Genomic DNA, 22,686 nt, shown 5'->3' on the forward strand with positions numbered 1-22,686 from the left:
GTTGAGCCACACCCTGGGGACCAGCCTGTGAGGTCTGCGTCCTGCTGTCAGCACCTCCTAGTTAGCATCTGCACCTTCAATCCGGTAACACAGCCCCTGCCTGAGGGGTGGAGGGGATGGGGTACAACCTCTCTAACTCCTTGCCAGCCCTTAGACACAGAGTCCTCCCCTCTCCACCCTCCTTCTCTTTTTCTCTCTCTTCTCTCCCCTCCCCACCTTGATGTGGACAGCTCAGCCCCTCCAAGGCTTCTGTCCACTCTGAGAACCCCTCTCTATCCATAGTGGCTCAAAGGGCCTTTTGAGAGGGGGAGCAGGCAGCCTATGGGCCTGGGAGGAGAGATAAAGGCGTGAGATCCCCCGAGGGCCTGCGGGGTCAGGGGCTGTGTATCTGGTGACTTCTGAATGCAAGCTCCAACAAAGAGAAATCTGTGGTGGGAGAGCCTCCGCGAAGGAAATAAAATCTCCATGAAAACAAACTTTTGTTGGACGCTTTCTCCTCTTGTTTTGGCAGCGTTGCTAGGTCCTGGGAGGGGAAGGCCACGTCTTCCGGAGCAGTTGGGAGGCTCTCCGATTGTCCAAATATCAGCTTGCTGCAAGAAGGCTGTTCTTCCCCCACCAGGAAGACGGGGCTTGGGAGTTAGTGCAGTAATCATTGGTTTTCTAATCAAGGCTAGAATGGCTGAAAGGCTGGGGGCCATTGAGAGGGCTCACGACTGTGAGTTTGGCGAATCAGCACTGTGTATGTTACAGTTCCGTGACTCAGGCTGACCTGAGATCCATTCGTGCCTTACTTTTCTCGCCTGTAAAATGAGCATAACTTGCCTAAGGTCATCCAGCTAGAAAAGCAGGTGCAGGCACAGGATATAAACTGCTATTTCCATGCCGGGGGCAGTGGCTCCCACCGGTAATCCCAGCACTTTGGGAGGCTGAAGCGGGCGGATCACCTGAGGTCAGGAGTTCAAGACCAACCTGACCAACACGGTGAAACCCCGTTTCTACCAAAAATACAACAATTAGCCGGGCGTAGTGGCGCACACCTGTCATCCCAGCTACTCGGGAAGCTGAGGCAGGAGAATCACTTGAACCCGGGAGGCAGAGGTTGCAGTGAGCCAAGATCAAGCCATTGCACTGCAGCCTGGGCAACAGAGCGAGACTCTGTCTCAAAACAAACAAACTAACTAACAAACTAACTAACTAACTAACTACTATTTCCCATTACCCTCTCATAAGTTAAAAGCAGAGACTGGAAGTAAGGCCCCGGCAAGACCGGATGATTAGGTCTTCTTCAGGCCTAGGTGGTCACTTACAGCGCTCAGTCGTTTAGTTCTGCGTCTGGTTTTGCCAACACGAGAGAAGCCAAGGAATGGATAAAGAAGGGCCTTGCAGTCCATGCTTGCTGCTGACTTGAATTCGTCAATTTCATTGCTTCTCCAGATTGATTTCAGAACACTAGGTCCTCAAAAGCTTTAAAGAATACAGAAAATGAGGCTTACCCCGGCTGTGGAGATGTTTTTACATTAAACAACAATATCTCTTTTTCACCTTGGGTCAGGTCCCATGAGATTAACTCCTTTTGTCCTGCTCAAGGAGAAAATCCTTAACTACAGCTGTTGTCTACCAGGGCTTAGAGGACTTCAGAGCCATGAGTAGCCAGAGGACTAAGGCAGGGAGAGGCCTGACCTGTGGTTTCGAGTCCGTCTGCTCCTGACAGGCCACAGTGTGACCTTGGGCCCTTCTCTGGGCCCCATTTGCCTTCCCATAGACAGTGTCAGATGGGGTAAGTTGCTTTTGCCTCCACCCAGCAGGGAGAGGAGAGAGAAACTCAGGGCAGTCCTGGTAGCAGGGCGAGTCCTGGCAGATGCTGAGGGGGCCTGAGAAACCCGGCTGGGGAGGCAGCGAGGCTGAGAACCCAGCCTGCCCCTTCTCCCCTCGTTCCCTCCCCACTGCTTTCCCTCTTCTTCAAAAGTGTTGCTCCTATGAGAAGGGGTGTGTGTTTTCCCCTGTGCTCTGGATGTCTGTGAAAACTGAGAGACGCCCAGGCAGAGGCGCCTTTCCCAGAGTTCTCTCTGCCCCAGTGCTCTGGATTGGGGAAGCCCTGTCCAGGGAAGCCCACTGCATTTGTGAAGGTGCTTCCTCCCTCCCTCCTCCCCCCTGCTGTCCCTTCAGCAGTCTAGCCAGGTCAGTCAGGGGGCTAGTAACAGAGCTGGTGCCACTGAGGTCACGTGGCTGGCCTGAACAGCCTGCAACAGGGGGGCCTTGTTAAAGGCGTATTAATAGGTGAAGACTCCCACTGTTGACCACACGCGGAGTTCACATGGGGCATGTTCAGGCTCGGTGTGGCCAGGATGTGCATGTGCATGAAAGTAGGCAGGAGGCCAGGCTGGGAAAGGCTCCCTGTCCCCTCAAAACACACACACACACACACAGTCTCTCTCTCTCTCTCACACACACAAAGTCACACCCAGTCATACACACAGAGTCACACTCACACACATGCAGGAACACCCACCCGTGGAGTCACACACACAGGAATGTGCACACACACCCCTCCAGACAACAGCACGCTGGTGATAGGAGAGAAGCCTTTTCTAGGAGCTTCTCTCTCCACTCTCTCATCCCCTCCTTTCCCACTCCTGGATCTCTCTCCTTCCACGCTCCTCTCTGGTCACCTTATTAGGCTTAATCAGCAGGGATCACAAGTCCTAGATTTGCCAGACCAGCTCTCACTCCATGTAGTTTGCAGGCAACATGCGACAAGGAAAAGAACTCAGGCGGGAGCCCAGTGGGGCTGGGTTCAGATCTTCACGCTTCCACGTAGCCAGGATCATGGCCATGGACATTCACACTAGGCAATTGTTAACTCCTCTAAGCCTCACTGCAAGGCCAGCTACAAATACTTCCTTGTGGGGTTGTTGTGAGGAATGTGCGTGGAAACAGGTGGAGGCCACCTAGCGCAGGCGGACACACAGGAAGTGACAGTGCCTAGCGCAGGCGGGCACACAGGAAGTGTCGGTGCACATCGGCTCTCCCTCTGCGTGATTGCCCCATGAATATATTTTTGCTGTGTGGTCCTCATACTGCTGTTTGAGCTGGAAAAGAGACCCACCCTAGGGAAGTGTTTGGGGTCTACTTTGCGTGGACTTTTCCGCATTTACCTAGGGAGGTGGTTTTGAACCTGGGAGGGGGAATAGTATAGCTGTCATTTACTGAGCACTTTCTATGTGAGACAATTACACTAATTTCATCTTCACACTGGCCTCCTGATCCCTCCATCACAAATAAGGAAACTGAATTGCAAAGGGGTTAAGTAATTTGTCAGAATTCATGAGCTAGTAAGTGGCTAGGAACCCAGCTCCTAACCTCAACTTTCTGTTGCACTAGATGATTTGCTGTGGCACTGGGGACCCTGGCATAAGCCCATGCTGAGGCAGATGGCACTGTTTGATCTGGTGATTCAGCAGGTCACCTGCTTCTCCTCTTAGAGCAGGCAGATTTGGATAGGGCCTTTCTTCTAACTGCTCTTTAATGTGATGTGGACTTGGGTGGGAAGGCTTTGGTTCTGAGGAGCTGGATGCAGGAGGCCTGAGGGGGCATCTGTGGGAACAAACAGGATGAGACGGGGGAGCTCCATTCAGGTTTGCAAACCCCGTGAACACCAGCTTCTGCTGGCCCCCGAGCTGGGTACTGGGGATGCAGAAGTGAATAAGACCTTGTCTCTGCCTTCAAGGAACTCATGGGGAAGTGAGTGGGGTGGGTGCTCGGCCCTGTAAAAACATGCATGGACACTGGGGTTTGTGCAGCCGTAGAGAAGACTCTGGGTGCTGCATGGCAGTGAGGGGGCGGGGACAGGAACTTGTTCCGAAGTTTGCTTGTAGGAGGTGATGCCAGAACAGGCTGTCCTGGGAATTAGACAGCAGAAAGAGGAAAAGGGTGCTCAGGGCAGGAGGGACAGGCTGAGCAAAAGCGCAGAGGTGTGAGCAAGGCTGGGTGGTGTAGGCAGGGACAGGGTGAGAGCTAAGACACTTGGATGATATCTTGCAGGAGATGGGGAGCTAGTGCATATATTTAGATGGGGAGTGGCACTGCCAGGTTTATATTTTAGAATATTGGCCTGAGCAGCAGTGCGCATGGGTTAGAGGGGACCAGACCTTTGTAAGAAGAGCAGTCAAGATGTGTATCAGTTAGAAAGCCTTAGACTGTAAGTAGCAGCAAATCCAACCCCAAAAGGCTTAAAGAGTGAGGCATTTCGTTTCTTATGTGTTACAAAGTTCAGTACCAGAACTGCTCTAGGGTTGGAGAAATTCAGGGGATCTATGACATCCACAAGCACCCAGTTTCTTTCTCTGTCATCCTCGGGATGTTAGCTCTGTTTTCCACCTGGTTTTCCTCTGGGTCGCAAGATGGTAGTGGCAGTTCCAGGTGTCACAACCATGTCCAGGCTGGCAATCAAAAAGGGTAAAGCACGTCAACTGCAAAATTATAGGGAGCAGTGGAGGCTGCAGCCAGTGGGAGAATGTTGGTTCTCAACCTGTTGGCATTCAAACTAAGAATTTTTAAACTACCATCAAAAATTATAAGCAGCCTAGGCATGGTGGCTCTCACCTGTAATCCCAGCACTTAGGAAGGCCAAGGCGGGCAGATCACCTAAGGTCAGGAGATCGAGACCAGCCTGGCTAACATGGCGAAACCCTGTCTTTACTAATAATACAAAAAATTAGCCGGGGGTGGTGGCACGCACCTGTAATTCCAGCTACTTGGTAGGCTGAGATGGGAGAATCTCTTGAACCTAGGAGGTGGAGGTTGCAGTGAGCCAAATTGACGCCATTGCGTTCCAGCCTGAGCAACAAGAGTGAAACTCTATCTCAAAAAAGAAAATTATAAGCAAAGTTAAGAGACAATGACAACCTGGGGAAAAATTTTTACAACTCATATCACAGGGCTATTTTCCCTAATATATGAAGAGCTCCCCAAAATTAACAACAACAAAAACACAACCCAGTAGAAAAAATAATGGGCAAAGAATGTGAACAGACTATTCACAGAAAAGAAAATACAAATAGCTTTTAACATATGAGACAATGGTCAACCTTGCACATAGTAAGAGAAATGCAAATTCAAACTAACCTGGGATACCATTATTCATTTATCTTTTAAATGGGCAAAAAGCCAAAAAATTTGATATCACATTCTATTGGCAAGGCCCTGGGGAAACACTGTCTTATGGTGTAAATCTGCACAACCCCTTTGAAAGGCCATTTCGAATACCATCAAAATGATAAATCATATGCCTTTGACCCAGCAATTTCATGTTGGGGAAATGATCCTAAAGACATTCTTGTACATACAGGAAATGACATATGTCTAAGTACATTCTTTGTAACATTATTTGTAATAGCAAAAGATTGGAAAGCACCCAATATCCATCAATTGAAGACCAACTTACTAAATTATGGAATTTCCTGACAATGGAATACTATTCATTTAAAAAGAGAAATGAGAAAGTTTTCTTTGTACTGATAAAGATCTCCAAAATATGTGTAAAAAGGTAAAAAAAAAAAACTCACCAAGTTTCATAAAAAGTGTGTCTAAAAAGGGAAAAACAAGAATCTGTATTTGTGTTTGCTTAGACAGGTGGGAGACAGGAATGGGAGGGAAACATTTCAGTGTTTACCTTCTTACACTTTTTGATTTTTGAACCGTGTTCCATATTACCTTTTTAAAAGCAAAACAAAACAAAACACAAAAACACTGTGCAATTCCCACAAAATGTCTGGGGCTGCGTTCTGCCAAGAGCGGCTGATTTCCAACCCCTGGGCTCCGAATTACACAGTGGCAGTGGAGACAGAAGGGATGGATTTGAAAAGTCTTTTTTAGGCGTGGAATCCCCACCGGTGTGGTGTGGGATTGAGGGAGAAGGCAGAGGCAGCATCGGAGATGGCTCCAGACATGGGTACCTGGCGGAAGATGGCACCATTGTGAGATGGGAAGGCCGGAGAGAAGCATGTTGGGGGAGAAGGAAACAATGGCAGGTCACTGGGGCAATCGGCCCAGGGGAATCATTTCACCTCTTGAATCCAGTCTCTGCAGTTCTCCCGTCACACCTTACCTAGGATCCGACCTTGTTCTATTTCCCCATCCATCCATCCATACACAGAAGCAGTATTTCTGACTACAAAAGCAGAGGGGACATTCCTCCAAAGTTTCAAAGGCCAGCATCTGTAGCACTAGGGACAGGGCGGAGACCCAACCAGTGGACCCAAGAGCAAAATCCTACATTCGCTGCTGGGTCAGTGCAGCTGCTGGGTCAGTGGGTCCCAGAGAGAGGGCAGGACTTTGTGTTCTGCTCCCATTTCTGTTCTAATTCTAATCCCAGCACTTTGAGAGGCTGAGGCAGGCGAATCACCGCCTGGCCAACATGGTGAAACCCTGACTCTACTAGAAATACAAAAAATTAGCTGGATGTAGTGGCGGGCGCCTGTAATCCCAGCTACTTGGGAGGCTGAGGCAGGAGAATTGCTTGAACCTGGGAGGCGGAGGTTGCAGTGAGCTGAGATCGCGCCACTGCACTCCAGCCTGGGTGACAGAGTGAGACTCTGTCTAAAAAAAAAAAAAAAAAAAAATTCTCACCATCTAATTGGCTCCCCAGCTGCTGCTGGAGTGGACTCTGGGGCTGTGAGCCTGGCACTGGGGCATCCCAGGAGACAGTGGACTATGTTCTACTGGGGTTAGTGTCCACCCAGGGGCACCTTGGTACTGATGGCAGTGGGAGAGGTGGATGGGAAAGGGAAGCCAGGTGAGGGGAACTCTAGGCAAAATGAGCTTGAGGTGTGTGGCATCCATGTGATAAATGCAGTGTGTTTGGGGCACATCTACCCCCTTTGGTGAGAACAGCAGTCTACTAAGCAGCCTACCATGCTCCAGGCCCGTCTGCAGAGTTGGGGGCCAGACTGAAAAGTGGACCTGAGAGCTGACGGCAGCCACGTTGTTTGGTGTTGGAGGCATGTAAGTCAGTATGTGAGATGCTGCCACACTCTTGGTTTAGTTGTAGCTGGAAAGGATTAGAAGACAATTAATAAATCATATAGTGCCCTGAGTTTAAGTAACTTGTTATTATGGGCTGCATATATTTATTACGCTTCACTGAGCAACACTGGCACATTTCCTTCGACTGTCACACAATTTGTATGCAATTTGTTTCAGTAGGGTTTTTTTTTCAAATGCACATATAAATTATTAACCTGCATTCTTCAGGGCAGATTGCTGGAATCCCTCCTCCTCCCCCACCACCCCCTGTGGGTCTCATAAAAACTTCCTGTCCCCAACAATGACAGTAGTGCCATGACCTACAGCCTACTGCCTGCCCGGCTGGGGAGGGGAAGAAGAATCACTTGCTGTCGCCTGGTTGGGCACCTGAGGCAGAGACCTCACACGGTTAGGAAGAAATCGAATGTGTATTTTTGGGTGATTGGCCGGTGCCTGGAGAGGAACTGTTGATGAGAATCACGCCTTTCAAAACTGCGGTGAAAAGAAATCAGGGGGACAAGCAGAATCGGCCCTTGAACAAAGCTGGGAACCTGTTGACCTGGACGCCGGAAGCACTTCAGACACTGATGGCCCCAAACTGTTCCATGTCTGAATGAGGAAGCTGAGCCCACAGAGGGGTGACAACTGCCTTGGGGCCACGGTGATGGGTCCTTCCTCATCCTGAGCCACACCCCTTGCTCTCTTCCAGTGGGGAATTTTTTCTGGGACTGACGTGGAGGCCTTTCCTTCAACCTTTCTCTGAGGTGCCCTGGGGGGGATCTTCTCCACATTTTTTTCAGGCTTGAGGCTATGTTGTCTTTTTGTTTGTCTTGGCGGAGCAGTTTGACGTTTTCATAATGTGATATTTTTAGTTGAACCCCGAATGAGTATAGCCCCTTCTCACAAAAATTTTCACCTAAGTACCTACGGACTAGGTTAAAGAACAGTCTGACTGTCTTGCCTCTGCTCTTTCCAGATGCCTTTTCTAACATCTGTACAATGTGCATCTGTCAGGCACCTAATGTGTAATAGGTGCTCCTGGTGTGTGTGTGTGTGTGTGTGTTGCATCAAAAGGTGTCTCTGCTTTCATCTTGCTTTCTGCATTGTTGGGGTGACCCAGCAACTGGAGGAGTCCATGAGTGTTGAGTGAATGAACGAGTCTAGTCAGGAGTGAATGCAAGCAGCTTCTGAACACACCAGACAACCTACAGGAAGAGCCTGGCAGCCTGGAACCACCAAGAAGGATTCTCATCTGGGATTTTCTAGATGGCTAACGGTTTATTTCAAGTACCCTGAGGATGTTGTAAATATTATGAGTGGACATCCTCCCTGTGTTCTTGAGTAAATTACCTGGAACATGATTGAGCCTCATTTAATGACACATTGGGTTGCCTTTTAGGTCACTCCTTGGCCAACCTTCCATGCCTCAGTTTACCTTTTGGGGAAGCCCACACTCTTCCTCTTTCAGTCCTTTTTTTTTGAGACAGAGTCTCGCTCTGTCATCTAGGCTGGAGTGCAATGGCACAATCTTGGCTCACTGCAACCTCCACCTCTCTGGTTTTAGTGATTCTCCTGCCTCAGCATCCCGAGCAGCTGGGATTACAGGCACCCACCCCCATGCCCAGCTAACTTTTTCTATTTTTAATAAAGATGAGTGTTGCCATGTTGGCCAGGCTGGTGTCGAACTCCTGGACTCAAGTGATTCACCTGCCTCGGCCTCCCGAAGTGCTGGGATTACAGGCATGAGACACCATGCCAGGCCCTCTTTTAATACTTCTAATCAGCTGAGGCTCAAGGTACCAGGTAACTTAGTCTGTTAGCAATATGTGTAAAAGCAGAGGAAAGACGCCATCAGCAAGAGCCTGAGAGTTTTCTTTTTGAACAAGGTTCATAAACTTTAACGCCAAGATTACGTGGCGTGTACTTTGACTTCCAGAAGATAAACAAAACAAAACTGCCCTCTTTCCTCCAGTATTTTTATACTATGTTGAATCTAGGAAGCTATTGAATAGCTAAATCACATGCTGGTGAGGAAGGCATTTTTGGGTTAGAAACTATGACATTGCTGCTGGGAGGCTGTGAGTGAAGGCCACAAGGGTTGGTAAAGGCATGGTATCTCCTCGTTGGCTTTCAAGAGGGTCCCACTGAAAGTTCTCTGATTCAGTTATTTGAAGCCACAAGAAGGCAATTTAGTGACAAGAAGGGCCTCTTGTTACTGGCGGTCTTACACATGAGTCTTGACAAGGCAGCGGCTGCCGCGGCCTTACCCACACAGCTTTTCCCCTTTGCCCCTGGACGCTGCTAGCTCTTCAGTTGGTCAGAAACACAGCTGCCTTTGTGTCTTCTACTGATGGGTGTCTCCGGCGGACCTTCCTGCAACCCAACAGAGGGCTCTTCCAGCAAGTCCTGCCTCAACAGGGCCTTCCCTGGCCCCTCCATGCCTGGGGAGTTGCCCCGGCCAGCCCATCCAGCCTGTGCCACCTGCAAGCTCTGTGGCTGGCAGGTGCCAGGTGGAGACTGTCAGCTGCTCAGGAGAGAGACTGTTCAAGGTAGTTACTGCTAGCGAGGGATCCCATTTTATCTACCTGCCATCAGAGTAATCTGTCCTCTGCTGGAGCCCCTTGGAGGAGCCATGCGCAGGTGAGGCAGACAGATGGCCATGCAGCCAGGGCGACTCCGGGTTGGAGATTGAAGCTGCTGGCCTTGCCCAGGAGGCGGAGGCCTGTGCTGTGAACTCAGGAAATCTCCCACCCCTCCCGTGTTTATGGTGAAATCAGGCCTCCCTCAGAAAGGCAGTTTTCCTACTCCGTTTGTTCTCAGATTGGTGTTATACCCTGGAGCCAAATTAGTGGCTAAGAACAATTGGAAACAAATGCTCTTTCAGCATCCTGCTGTGATCCTAGATCCAGGTGGGGACACTGGCTGTCTTCTCCACTGAGCCACCCCTCCGCAGAGAATCAGCCTCCCAGAACCATTCAGCACAGCCAAATTCCCTCATAATCAGCCAGCACCGTACACATCTGCCTAACCTCAGTGAAACAAGCTGGAGCCTTGTTAAGTTATTTATGAAACAATATTCAGGACCACCCCCGGAGGTGAGTTAGGGAATAATGAATGGGAAGTGCCGTGGTGCCCTTTGGAGAGGCCTGTGGCAGGCCTGCTGGAGTGGGGACCATCTCCCTCCCCCGGGGGCTGGGTGCTGGGTGCTCCCTCCAATGGCTTTCGGTTGGCTACCTGGACGGCACCTTTTCTGAGATGCCAATGACTGTTAGCTTGGCTTGGATTTGATAGCGAAATTCCTTCTACTCCCTCCAGCACTGGTCTGAGAAAGTATGGCCTACCCCCGCCATGCCCCCTGTCTGGATGTACCTGCCCCAAAGGGGAGTTAATAGAAGGTTCTGAAACACCTGGTGGGGGGAACCCGCCCTGCAGGACCTACATAGCTGCTGAATCATACTTAACTCCCAAGTCAGCTGGTTGTCTGTCCCGTCATTAGACTGTGGGCTCCTTGAGGGCAGGGAACTGGAATTGTTGTTCATCATTGATCCGCAGCCTAGTGAAGGGTCTGATGCTCAGAAAACATTTTGTAAATGAATGAAGGGAATTACTGGTGTGGCTTCCAATCCTGGACTTCTCCAAGTAAGTCTCCACCACTCTCTGAACGGTTTCTTCAAATGTGAAATGAGGAGGTCAAGATAGATGATCTCTAAGAGTCTGCCCAGGTCCAACCATCTCACTTCTAGCACTGACTTCTGCACTGAGCTGCCCCCGATTCCAGCTTCCCAACCCACTGCCTCTGGGCTGGCCTACTCCTGGAGGGCACAGCCCATGGTAGCAATGTCCCCTCTGGCCTGGCGACCCTGGCTTAGTCATGATGCAGGACTTCCAGTCTGGGGCTGGCTCTCTGGTGCCAAATACCGTCCTCTGCCTGTGCCGTTTTCCCATGAGTCAGTCACTTTTCTCAGTCACACAGTTGAAAATTTCCTCCGAAGTAAAGCCGGATGCAAAATGAGGACTTGTTAGCACAAAGAGATGTGTGTGTCTGCTCTGGGCTGCACCTCCTGGGTAGGTTGTATTTCTTTTTTTTCTCTGAGCTAGACCCTTCTCCACAAGGGGAATTAAAGGCCTCTTCATCTCCAACCAAATGAGGGAAGCCCAGGGATCACCCTGTGGCACTTTCACATCCCTTCCTCGCACTGCCTTTGTTCCAGAAGCGGAGGAGCGGCTTCTCGCCTCCTCCTTTCGGCCTGCTGCAGAATTTCTCTTGCTTCCTGTGAATCAACAACAGCAATATTTACTTGCACAAGACACATAATATTAACTTTTCAAAGTATATGATTATTTCATTTCATTTTTATAATATGTCTGTGTGGCAAGCAAGGCAGGAATAAACATCTGGATTTATTTGACTCCCCAAAGATTTACTGGTGTCTGGTCCAAGATTTCTTGGAATTGTAGAACTTTCTGGCTGAATGTGAACCTAGTGAGTGTCTTCTCCACTGATTTTTAACCTCTCAGGGGATGTGGACAGCCTTGAAATCTTGGTAAAATCTGTAAACCTCTCCCCAGAAAAACTTACACACAAATACTATTCTGGATAAAATTTCCAGGGATTTGTGGACTGCTACCACCTTAAGGTTCTTCTTGCTCTGGTACAGCCACTGGGTTGAATAGATGAGGAAGCTCAGGCTCAGAGAGTTAGGGCAATGTGCACAGAGTCGTAACACTATCAGGACAAGGGCCGTCTCCTAGGTCCTGTCTACCTGCTTTCCAACATGCCAAACCATTACTGCTGTATCACATTAGGTGCCCAGATCCTCTCATCTGTTTCTCTTCCTCCTATTCCCCTCTTCTTTTAGATTTCCTGCTTATTGTTTTATTGCTGTGGATATACTTCTAGACGGTACAACTAGGAGTGTAGATACTCTCTTATACTCTTAGTTGGCCCCCTCTCTTACCCTCACGAGGCTTTTTTTTTTTTTTCCAAATCCCAAATCATTGCTCATTTTTCCAGCATCAGCTTTCTGGAGTTGCCTTCCCTGTTGGAGGCTGGCCCAGCCATCCCATCCTCAGGAACGTAGGCCCTCCTCCCTGGCAGCCTCTCCCCTGACTTCTCTCCACTGGAGCTGGGAGGCTCTGGGTTCCTTGCTCTGTCTGTCAGGCCTTGGCTCCCTTATCTTCTCCTTGGACTGATGAGCTGCTCCTTCCCCTACTCCTAAAGATCTCAGGCTCTTTATTTTTACTATTCTTGATAGAAATTGGGAGACATTAGTGGTGGCATATATACATATTTTTTAATTGTGGTAAAACATACATCATATAAAATTTGCCATCTTAAGCATTTTTAAGCACCCCGATATCTCTCAATGACACCCTGTACAGGCTGTCCTGGAGTCACCTGGGGGAGGGAGGGAAGGGGTTGCTAGATGGTGCATGTCAGTAATGAGCCTTAGTGTTTGGTGACATTAAGTACGTTTGCATTGTTGTGCAACCATCACTGCCATCCATCCACAGAACGCCTTTCCTCTTGCAAAACTGCAACTCCGTACTCATTAAGCAACAACTCCCCAGTCCCTCATCATTCACCTGAACCTCTGGAAACCACTAGTCTACTTTTTGCCTCTGAGTTTGACACTCTCGGTACCTCATACAAGTAGAATCATATAGAGTTCATCCATGTGTGAGAATTTCCTTCTTTCTTAAGGCTGAATCATATTCCATTGGATGTAGACACATGCATGCCACACTGTGTCTGTCCATTCGTCTGTTGATGGACACTAGGTTGCTCCCACTTTGGGCTGCTGTGAATAAAGCTGCTATGAACAGAAGTGTACAAGTATCTGCTTTAGTCACCACTTTTGTTTCCTTTGGGTATATAGTACGTAAAAAGTGGACGCACATTTTTAAGGTGTCTTAATTATTCTCTGCTGTCCCTTAAGTCAATATTCATTTTCTTCACTAACGCCTTTTGAGCAATTACTGACCTTACTGGGTCTGTGGCACCTGCCGCAAAAGGCACTTTCTCAGAGAGCCCCGGGGGAGCCACAGATAGCAGAAGAGACTTTCTACCAGGCTTGAAAGGCTCAGGAGGCCCCCTGCTGCCTCCATTGCTGGTCCTGGCTGGAGCTAGGTTGGGTTAGACGAGGGTTAGAACCCAGCTCAGCCATGTATCAGCGGCATGGCACGACCGTGGGTAGCGTACTGCACCTGTCCCCTCCTTTATTTCAAAATCAGTTAAACAAAAAAGATACAATAGCCTTAACATTCTAGAGCAACTCAGTCCTGCACAACCTTCCATGATGACAGAAACATGCTGTCTGAGCCGTCCGGTATCACAACCACTAGCCACGTGTGCTATTGAGCACTCGAAATGTGGCGAGTGAGACTGAAGACTGAATTTACATTTCATTTCGTTTTAATTAGTTAGAATTTGAATTTTAAAAGCCACACGTGGCCATTGGCTACCTGACTGCACCATGCAGCGATAGAGGATGAAAATGGGTGGCAGTCATGCAGTCCATAGAAGGGGCTCAGCAAGCCCAGTGTCTGGCACATAGTAAGCCCTCAATAAATGTTTGCTATTATTAGGTCTTATGTGTCTTGCTTTCCGGCCCACCACACCTGATGGCTCTCAATGACACCCCACACTGGCTGTCCTGGAGTCACCTGGGGGAGGGAGGGAAGGTGTTGCTGCACGGTGCATGTCAGTAATGAGCCTTGCACTGAATGTTTCTGGTCTGCTACTTTCCCTGGAGGGTCATGTGAGCTGGAGTGGTATGTGGCCTGCTTTGCAAGTGATTAACATGGTGTAAGCAATCTGCATAGAGAGAAAAAACCCTCGGTTGGTATTCCATTATTCTATTAGAGTTTCAGAGCCAGGATTAAGTGGACATGATTTCTTCCTATGGGCCATTAATTTTGTTTTATTGCTGGTCTGATGGCCATTACCCTTTTTTGCCAATGCATTCCCCCATTAGGTTTGTACAATTAACAAAATATGTGCTGTTAGGGCTTTGATAGGAGGAGTGGGATGGAAATAAAGGGAGGGGGTGCAACCGCTACAGAGTTGGGGGTGGGGAAAGTGTCTGCAATGAAGGGAGGCCTTCAGCACCTGCCTTCTGGCCACTGGCATTCCTGGGAAACTGCAGTAAGACCTTTCCCCAGCTCTTCCCCAACTAGGAGTGGAGGAGTTGCCCAGATGAGAGGAAGGGACACTTGGTGGGTCCATGTGGGAGCAGTGCTGGCATTTCCTGGCCCTCCTCCTCCAGCCTGCAGCTGAGTACGGCACAGCTGAGAACATAATGCGACGCCCCCACCACCCCCACGCTATCACCTTGAACCCGATACTGCTCAGCAGGCAGCGTCAATCAGCCTCTAGGTGTCTGTCCCCGAGACTTCCGGGGGCAACACCTGCCTTCTCTCTATGGGGCAAACAGGAGGACATGTGCCCAGTTAAAAGGAGGCCGCTGATACTCTATGTCATCCAATGATCGACATGTGGAAATGCAGAATTGGCATGGTTAGGCCATACAATTTCTGGAGAAAAGTTAGGAATCCAGATTTCTAAATGTGAAATTTCACAAGGTTTAGATGTTGGCAGAATTTATAAAAACACTGGACAGGCAAGAGTCAACCTTGGGGCTGCTAGTTGGTGACCTCTGCCAGTCAACGAGGAGTCATGGAAGGGTATTAAGGGAGACGTGGACATGATTGAAATTGTGTTTTAGAAAGATTCCCAGGGCAGGGGTGGTAGGGTGGATGGGCAAAAACAGGTTGAGGCTGGAGAGAAGGAGAGTTGGGTCAATGCCAATGGGATGGGTAGAAGAGCAGCGATTCTTGTGAGGGAGAATTAGCAAGTCTTGGGTCTTGGTGTTTTAGCACCACAGAGGATGTCCATGGGGCTAGGGAGGCTTGCCTGTGAGCAGGCCCACCCTCATGCTCGAGGGTTTACCTCTGCTGAGACCAGGCCACTCTGTGAGCCCACACCACTCAGTGTATGTGAGTCTTTCTGTCCCAGGCTTGTAGGGTAAATTGCTTGCTTCTGCCTAGCATAGAAAGGTCATAAGTGTGTCCAGTTCTTTCTCCCATATGGGATAAATATTAAGGTTAACCCACCAGTGCCAACATTCCTAAGAGGACTTCATGTTCATACTTATACTGACAGGTCCAGGCCCAAGAGTTGAGACTTGGCCTGGGCAGGGCCTGAGGAGTGTCACAGAGGGACCCTTTCCAGGTCCTTTGCAACTGGGTGCCCAGCACTGCCTGTGGTCCACGGGGCTGAGGACTAGTGTTGAATTAGCATCCAGGCCCACTGGGCTTTGTGGAAAGCTGTGTAGTACCCTCAGTGCTGGATACATAAGAGTCTCAGAGCCAAGAAGTTAGCACTAGGTAATTATATCTATTTAATTACGCGGCTATTGTGTCATTTAGAGCCTGCTGTTCAGAGTTCACAGTGCCTGACTGACAACCTCATGGAACAAGTGTAAGCAACTGCAAAGCGTTGTCAGGAGATGAGGGTATAGAGGTGGAACAGAGCAGGGACTCAGTGAGATATGGTGGGAGCTGCAGATATGCTGTTGGAGGGACGAATGGTCCATCAGGTGTTTGCTCCTGGAATGGCCTATCTCAGTCAGATTTTTCCACCCAAGTTTTGTTTCTCTTTTGGAAGCTTGGCTTATAGGCCTACAGAGGGCTTTGCAGAGGACAGGAGCATCCAGAGAGACTCTTGGTGTTCAAGAAGGAGTTGTCACAATTTGGTCCCCATCCCCAAAGTCTGGCTTGGGAAAGAATAGGAAAACGTGTCATGGGCAGCAGGATGAATGCGGAAGTCCTCAGTCTTCTGGATTTGCCTCTCTTTTTCCTATTGAGTTGCAGCCATTTCTTAATTAAGTTATTAATATGTCCTGGGCATTGCACAAAATGCTGTACATGCACCATCTCATTTAAAGGTGCTACTGTTAGCACGCTTTTAAAGATGAGAAAATTGAGGTTCATAGAAGCTAGGGTTAGGTAAATGATGGGTCTGGCTTGAACCCAAAACTGACTCCAGCATCTTTACTCTTAACCTCAATGATATACCGTGCTAGCAAGAGACTTAGCGCCCTCCCTGAAGGGTTAGTTTGGGCACTCTCAGAGATTGTCAGATGTAGTTTTTTTTTCAAAGATCTAGTAGTTTAACTCTATCACTTTGCAGATGAGGAAACTGAGGCATACAATGATTAAAGTTCCTTTTCCAAGATCAAACAGTAAGTTAATAACAGAGTCAGGGCATGCACCCGTGTCTGGCTGGCCTCCGGTCTGGTGCTCTCTGTGTCAGACCTATGGCTTTGCTAAACCCCCAGCTCGTCTTCCTCTTTACCTGGGTATGCTTCATAGATGCCTGCACAGCTATCCTTGAGGATGCAGAGACAAGTTCTATCACGCTACCTCCTATGGGAAGCTTTCTTCTATCCCTCTCCCCACCTCTTTTCCAAATAAGCATGACCATCCAACTCCCTCCTCATTTACCATTTCATAAATTCACTCATATCTATAAATGTGGATTGCCAATCTCATTTATGATTCCATTTTATTTTCACGATGAATAAGACAAGCCTGAGTTCAAATTCTGGTTGCATTATTGCACAGTTGAAAGGCTTCGCCATGATTATTTGCCTGCGTGGATCACAGACAGCTGGCTTTTGAAGGCCCTAAAACATGAGGCACATGGATGGTTCCCCAGCAGGCATCCATGGGGTAGTGCCAGTCCAGGAAGACCTTTTCAGTGGTGCATACTGATGAGTGAGACATAAGTACAGTGTGTAGAGACTGCATGTGCCTACACACACAGGTGTATGTGTGCAGAGAGAGAGAAAAATGATGCTGTATTTCTCAAAGGATGGCTCTTTATTGTGAGATTTTGCACTCTTTATTTTGGGGGAGTTGAATTATTTCATGAAATGATGGTGAGAGAAGATGCTGTTAATATTTTATCAAAATACAAGTGTGTCAACACTATCAGTCTTCGAATGCTGTTCAACACTTTACTGATGGCTGAAACCCAAATCGGGGAAACATGCTTTGAGCAGCTTCTCACCCAGTGCAGGATTCTCCTCTCAGTGTTGGAAGTTCACTACCTTCCAAGGAAGCCTCGCTCATTTCTGGATGGTTCTCATTGCCAGAGAATTCTTTCCTGTGTTGAACTGCAGATTGGCTTCCGCTAACATCTAAAGTTAGTCCTAATCCTATCCTCTAGAGCAACACAGTCCCCGTCTCACATAGTTTCTTCAAATATTTGGAGGAATACCATGTGGGAGAAGGATTGTATTGCTTTAGTCACTAGAGCAAGGACCAGTGGTTGAAAGGGACAAGGAAGATACATCTCTAGTTTTTTCTCCATTATCTTCTGCCTCATGGCCTCCTAATAAATAGTGAAAACAGCCACAACAGGAAAGATAGCTAACATTCAGCGAGTGTTTATTTTGTTTAAGGCAGTGTTCTAAGAACCTTCCAGTATATTAAGTAATTCATCCTCACCGCCACCCTCAGAGGAGGAGTTAGCATTAGCCCTATTTTATAGATGAAAAACAGGCATGGGGGCATTAAGTAATTTGCCCATGGTCAAACCAGAATCGAAACCTGTCCAGTGTGATTCCAGAGCCTATCCTTTGAACCACTAGACTTCTAACCCACAATTTAACCACTAGACATCTTCTCTCTCCTCTCTTTTCTACTTATCATTGTCAAAGTTCTTAAAATATGCTAAAACTACATATAGAACTAATACAAACTGGTAAGTTCAGAGTGGAGGAGATCATTCAACCCTCAGTTGGGTACCATATGGCTATTACTGCAAGCTATGATCACATTTAGTGAGTTTGGCAACAATATCACACCCTGGCTCATTTTGAGCTTGGATTTAAATCAAATAATCCAAGTCTTTTATTTTTATTTTTTTTCAAACTGGGTCACCCCATTCTGTTTTATTTTTTTTTCAATACATGTTTTAAATGTAAGAGTGGGATTTGGTATATATATTCCTGTCAAATCTTTTCTACAAAAGAGTCTGTAAAAAAAAAAAGTGGGTTTGCATGTGGACGAAGGATATACTAATTTTATGGTTTAGAGTAATGAGATTATGGGCATTTTTTCTTTATTTTCAAAATTATTTCATTTGTAGTTGTCATGATGTTACTGTGAAAGAAATAAAAGCCAGTAAAGGAAAAATGGACTTTTCACTTTTGGCCTGTTCTTTCAGCTTGCTAAAAGTTTTCTAACAATCTTGAATCTATCCCTCCAGCACAGTAGCTGCTTTTCTCAGCTTTTCATCATGTGCACCTGGAAAGTCTGCCATATCTTCTTTCAAGTCACAGGTGTCTCAGACGGACAGTCCCAGAGGGCAGGGATAGAACATACAGCTCCATGTAATTCAATCTAGAGACTTCATGTGCCAAGCTCATATCATGCTCAGTAGTAATATGTAAGTAGTTTAGAATAATACAAGTTGGAACCCATTGCCAGGCGAGGGTTGGTTCTGAGGTGCTGGTGGTGGCCTCTGGTTGGAATGATAAGAGTCCACCATTCAACATTTCAGCAGATATTTATTGAGAACCCAGCACATCCTGGGCACTCTGCTAGGTTCTGGGGATAGAAAGATGCAGAAGACATGGTCCTTTTCCTCAATGGTTTGTAGTCCAGTGGTCTGGTCCTGCCTCTGAGGCATATCCGTGAGCTATGAGTCTTGATCATGCAGGTGTAAGGAGACAGCCCCGGAGGAAATGCCTTTGCCTCAAGGAAGTCATCATGAACAAGAGAGTCAATTTGGTTTCCTCAGCACATCTCACTACACCCCATCCCTGAATCTTCTAACTGAAATTCCACCTTCTTCCAAAAAGGCTTGCTTGTCTTAATTAAAGGGAAAGTACTAAAGAGGGCGGGGACATGTGAGGGTTTACATTATGTCAAGTCCTTGTTGAACAACCTTCCATGTCTCTGTGATCCCGCAGGCTAGCCTGCCCTCTATTGCCTGACACTGAAACCTCCGAATGCTCTGGCCCCACCTTGCTGAGCTGGCATTATTCTCTCCTCTAGTGTCTTTCAGGCAGACAAGTCTCTGCATCATCCCAGGACCATCCATGCTCTTCTGCCCCTTGGCCCTTGCTCAGATAGCCCCCTTCTTTGGAATGCCCTCTCCCTCCCTCCCACCAGCCAATTCTTGTCTGTCTGGTCCACCAAGACACCATTCAAATTCCACCTCCTCATGAAAACCCCTTGAATGCTGCAACTCTTGCAGACTTCGTGTCTCTGTGGAGAGAGAATAGGCATCGCTTCTGTACACTTTAGCACAACTTTGTATACAGTCTGGCCTTATTGGGGGTTCTTTTATGTGGGTGATCTCCCTTCCCCAGCAATGTGGAGGCAGTGCTTTTATAACAGAACCCATAGATTTTATTTCTGCTGCTTCAGCATGTGTGGATCACAGAGCAGACAACTGATAAATATGTGGTGACGATTTTTATTTTTACAAAATTGTTTTACTCCAGAAAGAGAATTAAAAGCAGGCAGACTTTTTTATCTTTCCAGTCCTGCCCCATCATTCTTCTCCATGCACATTTTTCTTCCTGCCTTATTGGACTCTTCACCTTTACTTGCAAGTTCTCGTCTGCAGCAAGACTTTCATATTCCTGCAGGAGACAACAGGGTCAGTGTTGTTGTTTGCTTGCCTTTTGCAGCCTTCCCTGTCTAGATTGCAAAGTTTCATAGGAGCCTTTCTGCTCTGTTCCCCTGCATGGGGTATTCCAATAGGTAGGAGGCACCCGTAAATGATTATTACCTTGGTCAGCTCAGGGCACTTGACAACCATGAGCCTTTTCTCTCCTCTGGTAGCCCTATAGGGAAGGGAAATACAAGTCCTAAGAAATGGAGGCACCAAGCAGGTAGAGGAGGGCGTGAACCTCTCACTGCCCTGATTAGGTCTCTAAACAATAATGGTTTTGCACCAGGAGTCCCTTGCTAGGAAGCTTTCTCACTCAGCACTGCGGGCACATGGCTGCCAGCCCTGGCCTTTTTCCTGAGCCAAACCCACCTCTGGGTTTACCCCCATCCCCACCCTGGCTTTCACTTCTGCAGCATCTTACACAGTCTATAAAGATGTTTTCTTTCATTGGCAGGTGAAGTCTGGAGCAGGACTTCTGAGGCTTTCTATCCTCCATGCCGCTCACTAGAAAAGGGGCTGTGAACTGTAAGTAACTTTGATTGGCGTTTTCCATGCTGACTCAATAAGGTTAGGGGTTAAAGACCAGCCCTGAACCTGATCTTTAACAGCCATGCATTGTGCAAGAGAAACACTCAACAAAGAGCTAGTCAGAATATAAAATACAGTGGAGCTCTAATTAGATTATGTCTGAATGTGACAAAGAGGCCCTGTAATATGACATCCTATTTAATTAGACTATATTGATTGTGCATTAAGGTGGACTCGATGTGTTACATGTGTCATGAGTGCCAGAGAAGGAAGCTGTTGAGTCTGCAAGGCCGACCCAGACCCCAGCCACTATCGCCTGTGGGCTAAGCTTGGGAGGCAGTGAGGGGAGGAAGTGGCAACATCAGTCCTCAAACTGGGCCAAGTTTATAGCCTGCACTTGCTTTTACATCTGGTTATTTCTGGGGAGGCATGAGGGAGGGAAAAGGAAATGCTGCTGACCGCTTCCCTTCCATCAGCCCAGTAAAAGCTTGACCTCTTACTTAGGCTTATTTGCTCATATTGGTTCTCCCCACTTGGCAAAAGTCTACCCACCTGTGGGACCCGGCCTAAGTCCAGCCTCCTCCATGGAGCCTTCCTTGGTAATGCCAGCTGGAAGTGATCTCTTCCCTGTCTGAAATTCCGCAGCATTCACACACGCTGCCCCTGCCTGTGTCCCCTGCGTCCGTCCCCACCTCTGGCTGTCACATTACCATGCCCTCTCCAGCGAGGCCGTGAGCTCCTGGCAGGTAAAGTCCAGGATTCCTACTTCTCAGTCTGCCCACTGCACCCTCAGCCTCCTCGCTCTTTAGTAAGGGTTACCTGGATGACTGAGTTGCCCTGGGCGGGCAGTTTCCCCACCCTCCTTATGGGGCTACCTGAGGCTGAGCTGCTGCCGCCACGACTTTGATAGTACATTGGCTTCCAACCAGTCCATGGAATTATAAATGATTAACCGTTATCAGCGCACATCTTCACCTCTGTGTAAAAATAGATTGACTGTAATGAGTATTTGAATAAATCATAAGAATGGCCGCCCTGTGATCGGCTAACATCCTGCCGATGGCTGCCTGGTGAGTGAGCAGGGCGCCGGCCCTCCCGCCTAATGGCCTGCGATTCAGCGCCGGTCGCCTCTGTGATTGACGGGCCTGGGCTCCCAGGGCACCTCCTCTGCAGCCCTGCTGAGGAGCAGTCAGATCTCCAGGCCAGGGTTTAGGGGGAAGGGTACCTTCCTCCATCCTGTTCCAGGAAAGCCTGCCTAGGAGGTAGGGCGGGGGTGGGCGGAGGGGCAGACTAGAAGATAATGACCTTTGTGAGAATCGATGTCTCCTCGCATCGGAGGTTAGAGGGACCTCATAAGTCAAGTATGAGGAGCAAGCTGAGCGTGAACCTTAATGAGAGCGGAGAGCGTGGGGGGAAATAGGCCTGCGCATCCCCCCGATCCCTGAGGGCAGCCGGGCACCTCGGCTCTGGCCACCACACCCAGGAAAGCTCCCTGGCAGGGACACAGTCTTGGGCCTACAGAGAGGAACCAGGAAACACGGGTTTCTTCAGGTCTCAGGGCTCTGAAATGGAAAGATTCAAATGACCTTTCAGGGAGTGGTTTACCAGGGTGGCCTCAGGCATGGGGATCCTACCTTTTGGAGTGAAAGGAAAAAGAGCAGACGGGGAGGCAGGCTCAGGGTGATAGGGACCAGTTGAAGAGGGAAGAGTCTAAAAGTCTGAGGTTTCAGAGACAAGGCCAGTGAGGGCTGGATTTGAGAGGGAAACAGCAAATATTCCAAGTTAATTCCAGTGGTGTCCCATTTCTAGTTTATGTAACAAATCACCCATAACAGAATGGCTTAACATCATTTATTCTGCAGGTCAGGAATTCAGAAAGGGCATGGTGGGGCAGCTTGTTTCTGTGCCATGAGGTGCCACCATGGAATCTCAGTGGGGGCAGCTCAAAAGCTAGATGCTGGAATCATCCAAAGGCTTGTTCTGTCATCATTCTGGGCTTTGATGCTAGCTGTTGGCTGAGAGATTGGCTGGACTGTCTTGGCCAGACCCATGTGACAGCTCCATGTAGCCTGAGCTTCCTCACAATATGGCGGCTTGATTCCAAGAGTGAGCATTCAAGAGACAGCAAAAGGCAAGTGGAAGCTGTGTTGCCTTTTATTACCTACCCTTCGAAGGCAAGCTGCATCACAGCCACTGCATTCTCTCAACTGAGGCAGTTGCAAAGGTTCACCTAGGTTTAAGAGAAGGGAACATAAATACCACCCCCACTCCATCTCTCCAAGGAGTATCAACATCACATTGAAAGAACAGCATGAGGAATAGGATGTATCTTGTTGCAGTTGTCTTTAGAGAATACAGTCTACCACAATTAGTACTCATCAAGTTAGTGGTCTGGCATAGCACAGCCTCATCTATTTCCCAGAAAGAATAAAAGGAACCCT

At 48.3% G+C, this 22,686-nt stretch overlaps 1 protein-coding gene and 1 long non-coding RNA gene across 4 annotated transcripts in view; one reads left to right on the forward strand and one right to left on the reverse strand.

Moving 5' to 3' along the window:
• Positions 1 to 22,686, forward strand: part of PKNOX2 (PBX/knotted 1 homeobox 2) — a 269,178-nt gene that overhangs the window by 49,247 nt on the left and 197,245 nt on the right. For 2 of the 3 annotated variants that reach the window (XR_013404364.1, XM_015116040.3), the window contains exon 2: positions 20,172 to 20,242. The exons of the other annotated variant lie outside the window; for it this stretch is intronic. The gene's annotated coding sequence lies outside the window, so the exon portion shown is untranslated. The remainder of the gene's footprint in view (positions 1 to 20,171; positions 20,243 to 22,686) is intronic. 3 annotated transcript variants of the gene reach the window in all.
• On the reverse strand, positions 19,553 to 20,218 carry LOC106993517 (uncharacterized). Its single transcript, XR_001439765.3, has 3 exons — positions 20,139 to 20,218; positions 19,835 to 19,889; positions 19,553 to 19,685 (listed from the first exon to the last, which is right to left on the reverse strand). It is a non-coding gene; the product is annotated as an uncharacterized LOC106993517 (long non-coding RNA).

The sequence above is a fragment of the Macaca mulatta genome, chromosome 14 (genome assembly GCF_049350105.2).
Source record: "Macaca mulatta isolate MMU2019108-1 chromosome 14, T2T-MMU8v2.0, whole genome shotgun sequence".
Classification (NCBI taxonomy): domain Eukaryota; kingdom Metazoa; phylum Chordata; class Mammalia; order Primates; family Cercopithecidae; genus Macaca; species Macaca mulatta.